This window comes from Stegodyphus dumicola, chromosome 1 (assembly GCF_044657685.1).
Source record: "Stegodyphus dumicola isolate Sdum_Otavi_A_Nest chromosome 1, ASM4465768v1".
Classification (NCBI taxonomy): Eukaryota; Metazoa; Arthropoda; class Arachnida; order Araneae; family Eresidae; genus Stegodyphus; species Stegodyphus dumicola.
The window spans coordinates 150,425,744-150,440,601 of NC_140768.1; the positions used below are offsets into that span (position 1 = coordinate 150,425,744).

At 29.6% G+C, this 14,858-nt stretch overlaps 2 long non-coding RNA genes across 2 annotated transcripts; one reads left to right on the forward strand and one right to left on the reverse strand.

Moving 5' to 3' along the window:
• The first annotated feature begins 3,067 nt into the window (after positions 1-3,067).
• On the forward strand, positions 3,068-8,983 carry LOC146999332 (uncharacterized). The gene is made up of 4 exons (XR_015042608.1): positions 3,068-3,296; positions 4,382-4,491; positions 6,619-6,661; positions 8,759-8,983. It is a non-coding gene; the product is annotated as an uncharacterized LOC146999332 (long non-coding RNA).
• Positions 8,984-11,677: 2,694 nt separating this feature from the next.
• LOC146999333 (uncharacterized) lies at positions 11,678-14,501 on the reverse strand. The gene is made up of 2 exons (XR_015042609.1): positions 14,327-14,501; positions 11,678-11,919 (listed from the first exon to the last, which is right to left on the reverse strand). It is a non-coding gene; the product is annotated as an uncharacterized LOC146999333 (long non-coding RNA).
• Between the last annotated feature and the right edge of the window lie 357 nt (positions 14,502-14,858).

Below are 14,858 nucleotides of genomic sequence, written 5' to 3' on the forward strand. Positions count from 1 at the left end.
TCCGTACGGCGATGAAACAGGCGGTCACAAGCCAGACGAAGGTCTCGACCGAAGAGCATCTGAGATGGAGAATAGCTGGTAGTCTGGTGTTTCTTTTCGACCCTAGCATGATTTCGGCTGTTTTTCGAGCTGGTTCTTTCGGACAAAGCGTCGGCATTTCCAGGTGAGGATCCCTTCTTAGGATGGATAGTCATGTCTTTAGATCCTGAAAGCAGTTTGTTGTTTTTCAAGTCTAAGGAAAAATTGTATTTCCTTAAAAAAATCCAATCCGAGTATGCATGGATCTGTAATATCCGCCACATATGCCGTGTGATGGTAGGCGGCACTTCCAAACGTGATGTTTACGTTTAACTTCCCAGTTATGTCGATCTTGTCACCAGACGCAGTCTGAAGGGTAACACAGGATGGCGTCCAAATAAGTTTATCTTTAAACTGTTCAGCTAAATCTTTCCTAATGATGGTAACATTAGCTCCTGTGTCAATGATCATACTGCAAGGAACTCCATCGATATTCCCATTGATGGACAGTCCGTTATTGTTGCCACTCACTGTATAAATTTTAAGAGCTTTAAAACAAGGTTTTTCACTATCTGGCAACCTCCGTTCCTCGATATGGTCACTAATTTGTTTACTGCGTTGTTGCTGGGAAATGGTCTTATTTTCCGTACCTCGGGGTGTTCTGCAGTTTCTTCGTATGTGGCCTTCAACTCCGCAGTTCCAGCACTTTAGAATTAGTTTCTTTTCACTTCTGTTCCGTCTCAAGCCATTGACTTGTCTGGTAAAATCATCTGCTTTATATTCCGTACCCTGGGGTGTTCTGCAATTCCGTCTTAGGTGACCTTCACTACCACATCTCCAACACCTTAGAGCCACTTTCTTCTCGCTCCTACTCCGTATCAAATCTTCTACTTGTCTGGGAAAATCATCTAAACGAGCCATCAGTTGATCCACTGGCTCATGGACTCGCACAGCTCTAACTGGGTAGCGATCTCTACTAGTTGCTTGCTGGGCTGCCTCGAACTTCATGGCGTACAACAGAGCGCTTTTTATGTCCTTTACATCTGCCATTCGAAGAGCTTTCTGTATTTCAGTATCTCGGATGCCGTCGATAAAGTATTGTAAGGACAGGATTTCCCTTGTTTCTGTCGGGCATTCCGAAAAGGCGAGATGGGACAGCCTTTCAACATCCGCGGCGAGCTCCTGAAGTGTTTCGGTAGGCTTCTGTTGACGAGATTTTAATTGGAGCCTGCTGTAGTCTTTTAAACATTTCTCGCCGAAGCGCAGCTCCAAAGCGCCGGATAGAGCTTCGAAATCTAGCCTTTGATTTTCGGGAAGCGTCTGCAGGATATCCGCTGCGTCTGCTCTCAGAGAAGCGGCGAGATGACAGGCCTTAGCTTGGGAATCCCACCCATTCGCATCTGCAACGATAGAAAATTGTGTCCTATACACCTGCCAGGAGGTCTTCCCATCATATGTAGATAGTTTCAGAACGGAACGAGCAGGCATCGATAAAAATTTAAAACCTTCAGAATTGTTTCCTACCGTCGCTATGCACTTCTTTAGGCTGTCAACTTCTTTGGCGACGGCAGCAGAAACCCTATCATCAATTTGTTGTTCGACGGCAGAAACTCTCTCTTCTATATGTCCAACTTTAGTTTCAACCGCGTCTATTCTGCCTTCCATAGCCTCAAATTTATTTTCTATTACGCAGGTAATTTCTCTTTTCATTTCGTCCTGACCTGCTTTCATCTCATTTTTAAGGGATTTCATCTCTTCTTTAACGGATTCCTGGCCCAAATTCATTTCTTCTTTAACGGACCTTTGACCAGCATCCATTTTCTCTTTAATTTCTTTAAAAGATGTTTGGCCAGCTTCCATCTTTTCTTGGAAAGCAGCAAAAGCAGTAATGAGCTGTCTCAATTGTTCTTCCATCCCTCTTGTTATTGGCATTCAAATCCCACTTCTGACACCAAAAATTGTTGCGTGCGTACGGGTTCGTTATGAAATGAATGCACAAGTCCGATGAAAAATGAACAAAAATTTATTATTATCACAACAGAAATGCTTAAATTTTCTCAAATTATCATGCAGTATCACAATATCTCACAGTAGTTATCTTTTAACTACTTAAATGTACAATAGAACGTAATTCAAAACAGCTAAAGAACGCTAATCCGCGAATTCGCTATAATCAACAACGGCAGTTTTCTAAACAACAACAAACTAAGCAACTACTACAAACTGAGATGTTTTCCTCCTTTTATAAGATTTTAAAATCACGCGCTAGAATTTTCCAGTACTTTCTCGAAATCAAAAAGAGATATTTATTTATTTAACGCACGCGCTCTTGTATTTTTAATTTTTCCGGCTTAGCTTTCTTTTAATATTCGTCACGCGCTGCACTGCGCGAGAAATAAAACCATTTAATTTATAATTGAACTAACATTAGCTTTTTAAATAGCAAATTCGTAACAATAATAATAACTCTACGAAATTGCAAGCTGAATCCTGATATTTTACATATATTTAAGTTCCTTTAATCTTTGTTATAAAAATCATATGTGGCTAATTTTTTTAAATTTTGTTTAATGTACGGAAAAAATGATATAGCGATTTTAATAATTTTTATATGAGGAAAAAATTAATAAATAATGTAAATAAATAATTATATTATATTTTATATTTTTCCTGAAACAGTTAAAGACATTCTTAATATGGAGATCTACAGAATAAGTACAAAGGTCCAGTTAAATGAGCTCAAAATTTGCATAGTTAATTTTACACTATTAAAAATTTACCGGATTTACGATTATACACTGAGCATGCGCATATGCAGACATTTCTATTTTTCGTAGAAAAATTTAATTATTACCTTAATACAAAGATGCTGTGAATATAAATTTATATAATGCAAAAGTAAGTTTATTTCATATGCTAATTTAGAGGCTTTCTTAATATGTTTAATTATAAAGAAAAAAAAAAAAGCGTTGCAATTCTTGTTCACTGACCAATGGCAAAGCAGACACTTTCTACTTCCGGTTGTGGCGGGATATTCGGTCCAGACACTTTTATGTCATGTGCCCTTTGGGCGTACTTGTCATGAGCCAGACACGTTGCATCAAATGCAATATTTCGGCATAATTTGTAATAAATGAATGAATGAATGGCGGGATATTTGTGAAGTCAGCACTCAGCAATGGCGGTCGAAAAGAATGGTAAAGTCGCAAAGAATACTGTTTGTTCGTCGATTGACGTTTGTGACAGAATCCATCAAAGTTACTAATTATTTGAAGAAAGTAAGTGAATATTTTATATTTTCAGTGTTTAATACTCGTACTTTTTTCACCTATATAAAATTTTATAAATAGCGTCTGTGTAGGAAATGTGATTTTCCATGTGTTGTTCTTTTGTGTACGTGCCTAATGATTCATTTTCAGGATTTGGTACTGTTAAATTTTGCACTAGTCTGTTTCTTACTGTTTGTGTCACTCCTTTTTGTATGTGTCTCACCTTTTTATAGTTATATTATTTTTACTCAAACGTTTTAATATTTATCTTAAAGCATACTGTAATTAAGCAGAAAATAGCTTTTAATGGAAAAAGAAAGGCAATATTAACATGACTAATTGTTCAGAAATCTGTTATGGAAACGTTATCTACCTTATGCCAAAAAATAAATTATGTAACTTTCATTTATTTATGAAATTCAAAATTTTTTATTTGCTTAGTGTTTTCCCTAAAAATAATTTAATTTCTTATTTTTGAATTTAGTTTTATAAATTTGCTTTAATATATAATCTTTAACTCAAAGATATTGTGCTATTAAAAAAGGAAACTTTATGCCATAGAAACACAGGTACTTTGTTCCAAATCTGTGTTCATTTTTTTTTTTTTATATATATATATACTGAATTTTTATGCACTAGCAATTACTGAAATATATCCTTTCATGAATAATAAGTAAGTCCTAAGTCCTTTCATGAATGCATTTCTTTTTTGTTTGTTTGATTTTGTTGTTTTAAAAGATCTGCCATAGTTAAAGAAAGAAAATAAAGTAAGAATGCTTTACTTTCAGTTTCGAATAAATTTATTACTATTTACTGCAGCTTCAAGTTTCTCTAAACATAATTTTCGAAGTCAAAACTTGATAGTTATGTTGATTATTAGACTTGCATGAAAAAATTTATTGAAAAATTAGTATTTGATCTAAAATACCTTAAATTATTTGAATTATATTTTACTAAATCATGTGTTTTGATACAACTAGATAGTTAAAAAAATTTAAATTGTAAATGTGCAGAAATGCGTATATAAAACCAAGAAATTGTTGATATTTTTGTTGCTTTTTCCCTTGTAAATTAATTATATATATATATTACAGTCTGGGCAGTCAGCACCCTGCTGAATTGTAGTAAACTAGACGTCCTATCTACTAGAAGATTAAAGACACAGATTTGGATTTTCTATTCCATAGTTATTGAAATCATAATGGTATGTTTGTTTAAATTAGTACTGTTTATGAATGTGATAAAAATAAATTCTGATAAGATAAGAAATGATTTATTTTCTATTAATTATGAACTGTAAATAATGTAACCAATTTTCTTCATAGTATATTTACTAAACATTTTTTTTTTTTTTTTTTTTTTTTTTTTTTTTATAAAAGGGAGGTAGTCTTATTTATACAATTCTTGCAGAGATACCAAGAAATAAAACATTTTAGGAATTTTCACTCAGTATATCTTGATGTGTAAAATCGTGTTGTTCAATGCCATATTACTTTTTCACAGGAAAGTAATTTTATTGATCTAACATCTGCATAAATCAAACTTTTTTAAGAATGATTACAGTTTCTAAGCTAACTTAAAATTTTCAGATTTAGAAAATGTATGTTTAATGTAGCATTAGTTTTCCATGGAATAGAAAAGGTTTTCAAAATGTTCAGTTGTTAGAGGGAAATAATATAAATGAGATTGTCCTGATACAGTTTCAGCTGGAAATGAAACTGAATTTTCGGATAGTGAAGATTTCATTTAAGAATTCTGATAAAACTGATTAATGTAATTCCTCTGCATTTAAAAATTCTAATAAAACTGATTAATGTAAATCCTCTGCATTTAAGAATTCTAATGAAACTGAATAATGTAAATCCTATGATTCATGTAGGTATTCTTCTGTTATCAGGAGATTCAGAAATGTGTGTTTATATGTATGCATTTTTAAATGTAGGTGCTCGTGTGTGCATGTGTATATTCTTTATGTACGTATGTGTATATGCGCATACATGCATATACACATGCTTACATATCTACAGTGGAACCCCGAGATACGAGTTTAATTCGTTCCAGCATTCAACTGGTATAGCGAACTTCTCGTATCTAGAAACGAGCTTCCCCATTGAAAATAATGGAAATTCAGTTAACCCGTTCCACATCCCAAAAAATATCAATATTTTAATATCAAGCCAATTTTTCCTAATAAATAACACTGGTAAATAATATAACAATAGTTTAACTTTGTTACCAACATTTTAACTCATTCTCATTAATCCACACCAACAACAGCTTCTCAACATCTAGGAGTACTTTTATGGTGCTTGGAAGCAACGATAATTCCTTTGGCTACATCAGGTTTCTTAATTTCTTCCTGCTTCTTCAGAATAGTATAGATTTTAGATGTTGAAAGGCCGCAAGTCTTCGCCAATTCTGTCACCATGCTTATGTTTATCTACGATTTCTTTCTTGATATCGACGGCCATGGCCTCCTTATTTTTCTTTGCAGCACTATCTGAGGCAACAATCTTCTTGCGAGGCATCTTGAAATAATTATTTTCACGTTAAATGTCAAAACAATTAACTTGCAAGTGCACAAACACGTATATAAAAGAACACTGAGTGATCTGACGAGGGGATTCCCCGAGTTGAGCCGGATAGGGAAATGGCGCCACCCATACCAACAGCCTGGCTCATTGCTCGTTACTCGAATTAATCTCGTATTTTGCTCATACTTTCCTCGTATCTCGAGGTTTCATTGTACATTTCTGAATCCCGTCCTAATAACGGAGGAGTACCTTTGCCAGTATTGCAACAGAGCTAGAATGAATTATTGTGTTAAATATGTGGAAATTGCATGCTTAAAGTACTGTTATTTTCTAAACATATTACGTATGTCTATTTTTTACAAGAAAAAATAGCTAAAAGCTGTTAATTTACTCGGATTTATTAGTCCAAAGGGGCTTTGTCCCTAAAGAACTATTGTTTTTGTTTTGCATTGGTTCACTATAAATATCTGTTTCACTTTTCAAACTGTTCCTACCAAATGTTAGAGTCCCTAGTGTGGGATTAATACTCTCTATCTTAGTGCCCTCTATAACCTACGTTAGGGTTAACCTGTATAACCTACAAGGATTGCCAGTTTAGGCGAGATATCTAGGTAGTCATCATAATACGTACCTTATTTTTTATTATTTTTAAATTAAATTGAAAGTAATAAACTAGTTTTCAAGAATGGAGTTAAACTAGATTTGCATTCAACTCTGGTTTATTGTATTAATGATGTTTTGCTGTAACAAATATGAATTTTTTGTTTAAGTATAATAATTTAAAATGTTTTTTCTAGATAATGAAGTACTGCCACTAAGGTAAAGGTGCTAACTTGCAAGGTAATTTTCTATTCTACATTAACTCAATCTTTATGTCCTGTTACAGATATATTGGCAGAAATAATGAAAACCTGACATTCAAAAAGAAAAATAATAATGTTGAATGTAGTATATTAGATGGTTAACTGAGGTTTGGCAACTCATTAATAATCTTACACATATTGAGTACGAATAACTTTGACAATTACCGGTATTTTCAATAGTATAAAATTAGGCAAGAAAGCAGTTTTAGCTTAGCACCGATTTTAAATACAACTCTCTTACCAATATTGGTTTGACGAAGGTATGGAAATACTGTCTGTCTTTCCATGAGTTAAAAAATAATTTCAAATAAAATTTCTTTTTTTCAGTTTTTCATGTTATTTGTTTAATGTTATTGTAATCTGATTTATCATATTTAGTCACATATTCCATCCCTCTTTGCACTATAGTATATAATTCAAAGGACTTATCAGTTTCAGCAATATTTTTTTTACCAGTATACATTTTTACCATAACTCTGTTTCTAAATCATATCCTGAAAAATTAAGGAGTAAAGTACACAAAGAAGGAAAATACGCAAGTAAATAATGGCATTTAGTGTTATTTATGTGTCTAATATTTGTACTAGATTGTAAAAGTTATATAATTCTATTAGCTTTTTTAAATTATTCTTTTTGAAATTCAGGTGCTTCTTTGCACCCAAATGGTTAAAGCCCTAGTGTGACTTTGGTACTTTGATCTAACTCCTATTCCTAATAAATAATCCAGCTACATACAGTTTACTCAATTTCTGCTATGTGTAAGGTAAACAATATTAGCTTTTTTCAAATATATCTTTTACAACTATTCCATCAGGTAGATTTCTTTCATATTTTGCCTTAATTGAGTCATCCTGCTAATTAAGAATTTATTAAAGTTAATATGTTAAGTTTTTTTGTGTATAATTCATTTTAAGTATGTGCAAACAAATGCATACATTAGCAGTTATGTAGAATTATGTTTTGGGTATCAAATTCAGAAAATTTGGGGCTGTTTTTAGAAGATTTATTAATGATTTATACTATATTAATATTGGTAAAAAAATTCTGTGGCTTTTATATGAGAGTATATATTTTAAAATAGCTGCATGATATGGTAGAGGTAAAAAGCTTCATGTGGATCATAAATTAATATTATGTGGCAATTTTTCATTTATTTAATAAAGAAAATATTCAAGCCACAATTAAAATTTTTTCACTTGATTATTTGCATACAAAGTTTGCAGCAAATATTTCCTGCAACAGAAGTGACAATTTTTATTTTGCCAAGACAGGAAATTTAGTTAGTGTAAGCAGTAACTCTATTTTGAGATGTTAAACAGGAAGGCAAATTTTTGAATTTAAATTGATTTTTGAAGGAAGACTTCATTTAGTCTTGCTATCATTCTACGTGGCTCTTAACTTTTTTATGGTATTTATAATTTTATTGTTATTCAGCATTCTGTTTGCTTAGAATGCACATGAATGTAGACTTGAAATATTTTATATTGCAAACTGAGATGCCATTGTTATCATAATTAAAGATTTTTGCTCTGATTTTGGAGGAATTTACTGATAATACTTTTGATTGTGTATTGGTTTCTGGTTTATTGAAATGTGTAAAATAGCCTGTTAATGCATATACGTATGTTTATGAAGTATTCTGTTATATGTATATGGTGTTGTGATTAGTTTTCTGCTTACTCTTTATTTAAGAAAAATTATCTGTAAGAAAGCGAATATTCTTTACTATATGTAGGAGTAAAATTGAAAAGGCTAATGCAATATAATTAATACAAAATTAAGTTTTTTCTCATGTACTTAAATATAAACATAGCCATTAAAGACTTTCTCAACCTTGCAGTTCTAAACAAATCTTAAGTATTTTTCACTTGAAATTATAGGCATTGTGTAAGGTATATAATTGAAGCTTACTGTGTGATAGTGTGAAATTAAATTTTTAATTACTGAAAAGTAAATTTTTAAATATGAAATACTCAGTGCATTTTATATGCATCTTTTAATACTTCAACTATATTTAAAAACTGAAAACATCTGAAGTGTGAAATTATTACAAATTTTTCTTTTTCTTGTTTAGGAGCTGTTCTCAAAACATTAGGTGACAAAGAATTCACTTTTACAAAAATCGAGCAGGATATTAAAGACAGAGAAATATAGAACAAATATGGCGAAACTGAATGAAATCTATGTTGAATTTTATTATTGAAAAAAATATGCTCTTCAGATTTAATGTTAGTTTTTATTGTTTAACAGTAATTGCAGTTTTTGAATACCTGTAAAATAAACCTAATTCTTAAATTAATTTCATGTGTATTTCTTTTGCAAGTATTACAGTTCATAATACTTCAAACAACTTGAAATTTTATACTTGTTAATTTATGTGGGATATGTTCATAATAATTTTATAATTTAAATAACTCATTGTCATCATATGAGCATAATCTAAAATGCACAGCGTTTGACAACAAATTAATAAAAAATTAGCCAACTTCTAATTGCTTTCTTTTGCCCAGTTGCCTCTTTTTTAAATCATTTAATACCATAAAGCTATTTGATGAAAAAAATAATTGGTATGGCCACATCAACATGCACATTTATAATGATGTTATAGAAAAAGTCACATGAGATAAATATTAAAAAATTCAATATTCCTAAACAAATTAACTTTTTGAAATTTTATCTGGTATATAAGATAAAATAAAGAACATATTTAGGTAATTTTGAATTTGCATAATTTTATGAACTTATTTATGAAATTAACAGTTACCTTGTAAAAGGGAACTTTTTAAAAATACCTCAATAAAGCATTTCTTTTGTAGAGGTGAACTTTTAGTACTGATCTAATATATTTATAAGATTTTAAACTGAAAAAGACAATAATAGATTACAGTACATTGCAAGATTGACTGATAAATGTAAAATTTTTACATATCATAATTATGTGTGTAATTAAAACAGATGCTTCTCGATTAACTTGCATGCAAATTAATATTTTCTTTAACATGTTTGGGATAAACTGAATTTTAATAAATAAATATGTATATATTTGTGTATTATCTGAAGATATGAATGAAATATTTGTGACATTAAACATTCATCTTCAAGGAAAATAACAAAGTCAACTTGGTAAACTATTGGAAAAGGTAAGTTTTATACAATTTCCTGGTCTATATTTAACAAGTTTAAAATTTAGCACATTCAAATAATCTAAACGTATGATGTTTCTTTTGTGCTACATTCGTTTACTGAATTTGTTAACTATATTGTACTTTAGATAGAAATTAACGTAGATATTCCTTGTATTTTACGGTATAAAAACTTATATATTTGATAATAATTGACCTAAATCTTCCCTATGTTTTCTTTGCATATACGAATGACTTTGGTAAAAATTTAGTCCGATGTCTTCTCCTCTTTACTGTGTAAAGTACACATTTTTGGTAAAAAATTTGCATAAATCTCCAATTACCTATTTACTGCATTTTTCGTAAAATGTGCTTATTTTAATCTCTTATTTTTTATATAAATCTATGCAAAAATGTGCATATTATGATTAAAAGATAAAATTAATTTAATATCAAATTTTTACATATCCACCTTTTAGGTATGTACAGCAATATGGAATATGTATAACTGGAAAATTTAAATGCAAAAAAATTAATTTCTATTCAAAAATTACATAACACTAAAAGGCTGAAAATCACTTTTAATATTTCATTTAAAAGTGACTACAATATATGCAATAAATTTTGTAAACCTGAGTTCTATGTTTTAAATCAATTAATGCTATCGTTCATTTACATGGCATAAGAAAATGTCCTTCGGAAAAGCAAATAATTTATTTAAAGTGTTATTTAGTAAACAACTGTTTGCTACAGTTGTTTACTAAATTTAAATTTATGAAATGAATTTAGGAAACAAAAATGCAAATGAACGATAGCATTAATTGATTTAAAACACAGAATTGATGTTTACAAAATTTATTGCATATTTTGTAGTCACTTTGAAATGAAATATTAAAAGTAATTTTCAGCCTTTAAGTGTTACATGATTTTTTTGATAGAAATTTTTTTTTTTTTTTTTTTTTTTTTCCATTTACTAGTGCATTTAAATTTTTCCAGTTATATATATTCCATATTGCTGTGCATAACTAAAAGGCAGATATGTAAGAATTTGATATAAAAATTATTTTACCTTTTAATCATAGCATACAGAAAGTTTTTGCATAGATTTATATAAAAAATATGAGATTAAAATAAGTACATTTTATGAAAAATGCAGTGAAAAGGTAATTGGAGATTTATGCAAATTTTTTACCAAAAAATGTGCATTTATACACAGTAAAGTGGAGAATACATCAGATTAAATTTTTACCAGTCATTCGCATATGCAAAGAAAACATAGGGAAGATTTAGGTCAATTACTATCAAATATATATGTTTTTGTGCCGTAAATTACGGGAAATATATACGTTAATTTCTATCAAATATATACGTTTTTGTACCGTAAAGTACGGGGAATATCTACCTTAATTTTTACCTAATATATACGTTTATATACAGTAAAAAATCGTGGAAATTTACGTAAATTTTTACTAAATATATATGCATACGTGAAGCAAAAAACTGAGATTTACGTATACGCGATAAATATACGTAAATTTTTACTAAAAATATACGTAAAAGTAGCGAATGAACAGTAGTCTCTCGCGTAAATATACCTAAATTTTATGTATAGTATAACGTAAAAATATACATAAATATTTAGTAATTGCCACTGGACACTTTTTATGATATTTTTACGTTCAACTTGAACGTTTTTTATACGCAAGGCCATTCGTAAATTGCACGTATTTTTCTCGTGCAATTTACGAATGCATGCTGCCTGGGTTACCTTTGTGACTTCATCTGCAGAGAGACTAAAAAAGTAGTTAAGCTAAATCTGTTATAATAAATATTTATAATAATGCTAAATCCTGCAATAACTATTAATATGACAAATTTTGTAAACCTATTTATTTGGATGAAAAATAAACACATTCAGAAATTTATGGCACTATATTATGATTAACAGAGGAAAAACGCTTTTCAAAATTCAAAATAGTTATTAATCCAATTTATGACATTTTCTTTTAATTCCTGAAAAATAATCTTATATCCATGTAAAAAAGCAATGTGTATTCTTATGTATATAAGAACTCTTGATAAACTGGATCTCTGCCATTGCCTTTCACAGCACCTAAAATAAAAAACACTCACAATTACTATATATAATCCATAATTAAATTTAAACAAATGACTATTAGAATGCAAATTAAAGGAAGCATTTAAAATATTTTAACACTTAGTACCTATAAACAGAGTAGCAATTATTTGGTTATTCGATTATAGTAAAATAAATATGGGATGCCTTTTAAAAATTTTTATGTCAGAAACTAAACTCAAACCACCAGCTGAACATATGAGCAGTTTTATCAATCAGCCTGGATACCGAATCAACATATAAAGTTGCCAAGATAAAGAGAGAAACAAAATTATGATAATCACATCTTACCTAATCATAAAACTTTTTAAATTTAATGTGTAGGCAAGTCCAAAAAAAGTGAGAATGAATTTATTTTGCAACACAAAGTAAAGTTAGCTTGCAGGAGCAAAAAAAAAACTTGTCTCACGAGATTGGCAAGTAAAAAATAAGTAAATGCATCTGGTAACATTTATCTGACAACACATAAGTAATTGTTAGCCAACATTATCAACATTAGGGTTACCAAAAAAACTTATTTGATCCCAGATTTCACGAACAGCCAATACCACTTTGCGATTTTTTCAGACAGATACCAAGGTGTACCATACAGTAAAGATTAGTCACATCTTCATTTACTACTGTTACAACATAAAATATACTTCTTTAGTAGATTTCTGCAGTTAAATTCAAGTTTAAAATGAATAAAATCTGATCATGATAAGAATCATAATATGCTCAAAGAAATAGTTTTGTACGAAAATTTGTATGTTATGTAGCAGAATATTGTCCTGATTAATGATTCAGTAAATAATTCAAATTTCAGCTTGTGTTAAAATAAAAACTATAACACAAAGATAAGCAAATTTCCTTATGAACGATGCATTTTAACATTATTCAATCACTGGCGATCACACAGTACTGATTGCTTCAACAAACATTACTGTAATTGTGTTATTTAAAAGACTGTAATATTTTAATTATTTTCTTAATTAAAACATTACAGTCTTTTCCTCTTCCTCTTTCTAACATCAAAAGAAAACTCAGATAAGAAATATAAAAATATCAGTAAAAATAAATTATATTATTGAATGACACTTTACATTAATGACACTTATGCATATATTATTTTATTATAAATTATTTCAAAATCAAAGAAGAGAAGGAGGAGAAACTTTATTATTGGCATTTCTAAAATAATATAAACATTAATAATTTAGTACAGTTTGTTATTTCAGGCAAAAAAAATTCACTTTTCTGGATAGCATTTATATTTCCATCTCACCTTCAATAAAACATTAAGAGAAATGCATGTAATTTAAACACCAGTTTATTTTATTTATCAGACAGATTATGTCAACTCAAACAAACCTACCAGTAAAATTCGGTAGAAATAATTCTGAATGTTAGATAACTTGCAAGATTCACCAAAAATTATCAATACTTTTATTATAATGACAATATTACAGTAACATGGACATAAAATTAAACTGCATATGACTATAAAATAAGCCAGCATATAATAATGGTGCATTGGTTTCTAAAACAATGGGCAGGATGAAAAAATATATGTATTATGGTAGCTATTCATATTCTTCAGCTTTCCTAATATTCTCATGTTCACTTTACATAACTAAAGTATCTAAAATACAATAAAATTGCAAGCAATATTCATAAGAAAAATGTTAAAAGCAATCATAAGCATTTGATTGAATGATCATATTTTGTCTTCCTGCACATCGAATCTTAAAATGATATGCAGTTTGAAAAATGCTTAATATTTTTATAAAATATTCAAAAAAGATAAAAAAAAGGTACTGTTCTGTTATCAGGAACGGGTTCAGAAATGTATTTATGTATGCTTGTATATTTGTAAATGTATGTGTGTGTGTATACATATACACATATATGCACATACTTACAAACCCAGGTTCATACATTTCAGAATCTGGTCCCGATATCAGAACAGTATCCCTTAAAAAAACTTAAAACTTCCAATTCTCCATGTTTTAAAACTGAATTATAAACTAGATTAACATAATGTTTCAACCATACATATTTTGAACCCAAAAAAAAAAAAAATGCAAACTCTTATTTTTATACAATCGTTCAAACTATTTAATATAAATTTATTGCTGCAGTAAAATAATAAGCAATCTGATACCACATAATATTTTGAAACTGAATGCATAAACTGGACTAAAAAAAATTCAGTCCTAAACATTTGGAAAGCAGGACCAATCAGATATTTGAAAAGACAGCAATTGACGTAATTCAATGTACACGTAATTCACGACAGAACGGTAACAATTCATAAAGCTGTGATAGCTAACACATTTAACTGTCAAAATGACATAAATTCGAAAAGCAAAAAAGAAAACGGAACAGCTTTAGTATAGCCCACCTTCAAAGTTTGGCGAATTTGGTTTGGCGCCAAAGTACATGAAATACGTTGTTTTGAAAAAAGGTTGCCATCCAGATTTTCGACGAAACTCCGTGTTTCAAAAAAAGGCGGCCATCTTGATTTCACTAGAAATCATGGATAATACAAATAAGTTTACGACTATTATACACGATTTTAAGGGAAAGAAATATTAAGAAATGATTAATAAAAATGATTAAGGTTAAAAGGATGTAATTTTAAAAACAATACCGGAAACCTTTCGCTATTTCACCTTTAATAAATAATTTGGTGTGACGTCACAATGTATTCTCAATGCTACGCGTAATTTCTATTTTCTCTTAAAAAAAAATAATGAATTGTTTATTATTGTAAATTAACATCAAATTCTTTAAATTTACATTTCTGAGCTTAGGCGTAACTGAAGATAAGAATAATAAATTGTTTATATTTAAAATTATCATGATACAGTAAGCGAATTCTACCAGTTATTACAACGATAAAGAACGTCGCAGTCTCTCATATGTACTTGTAT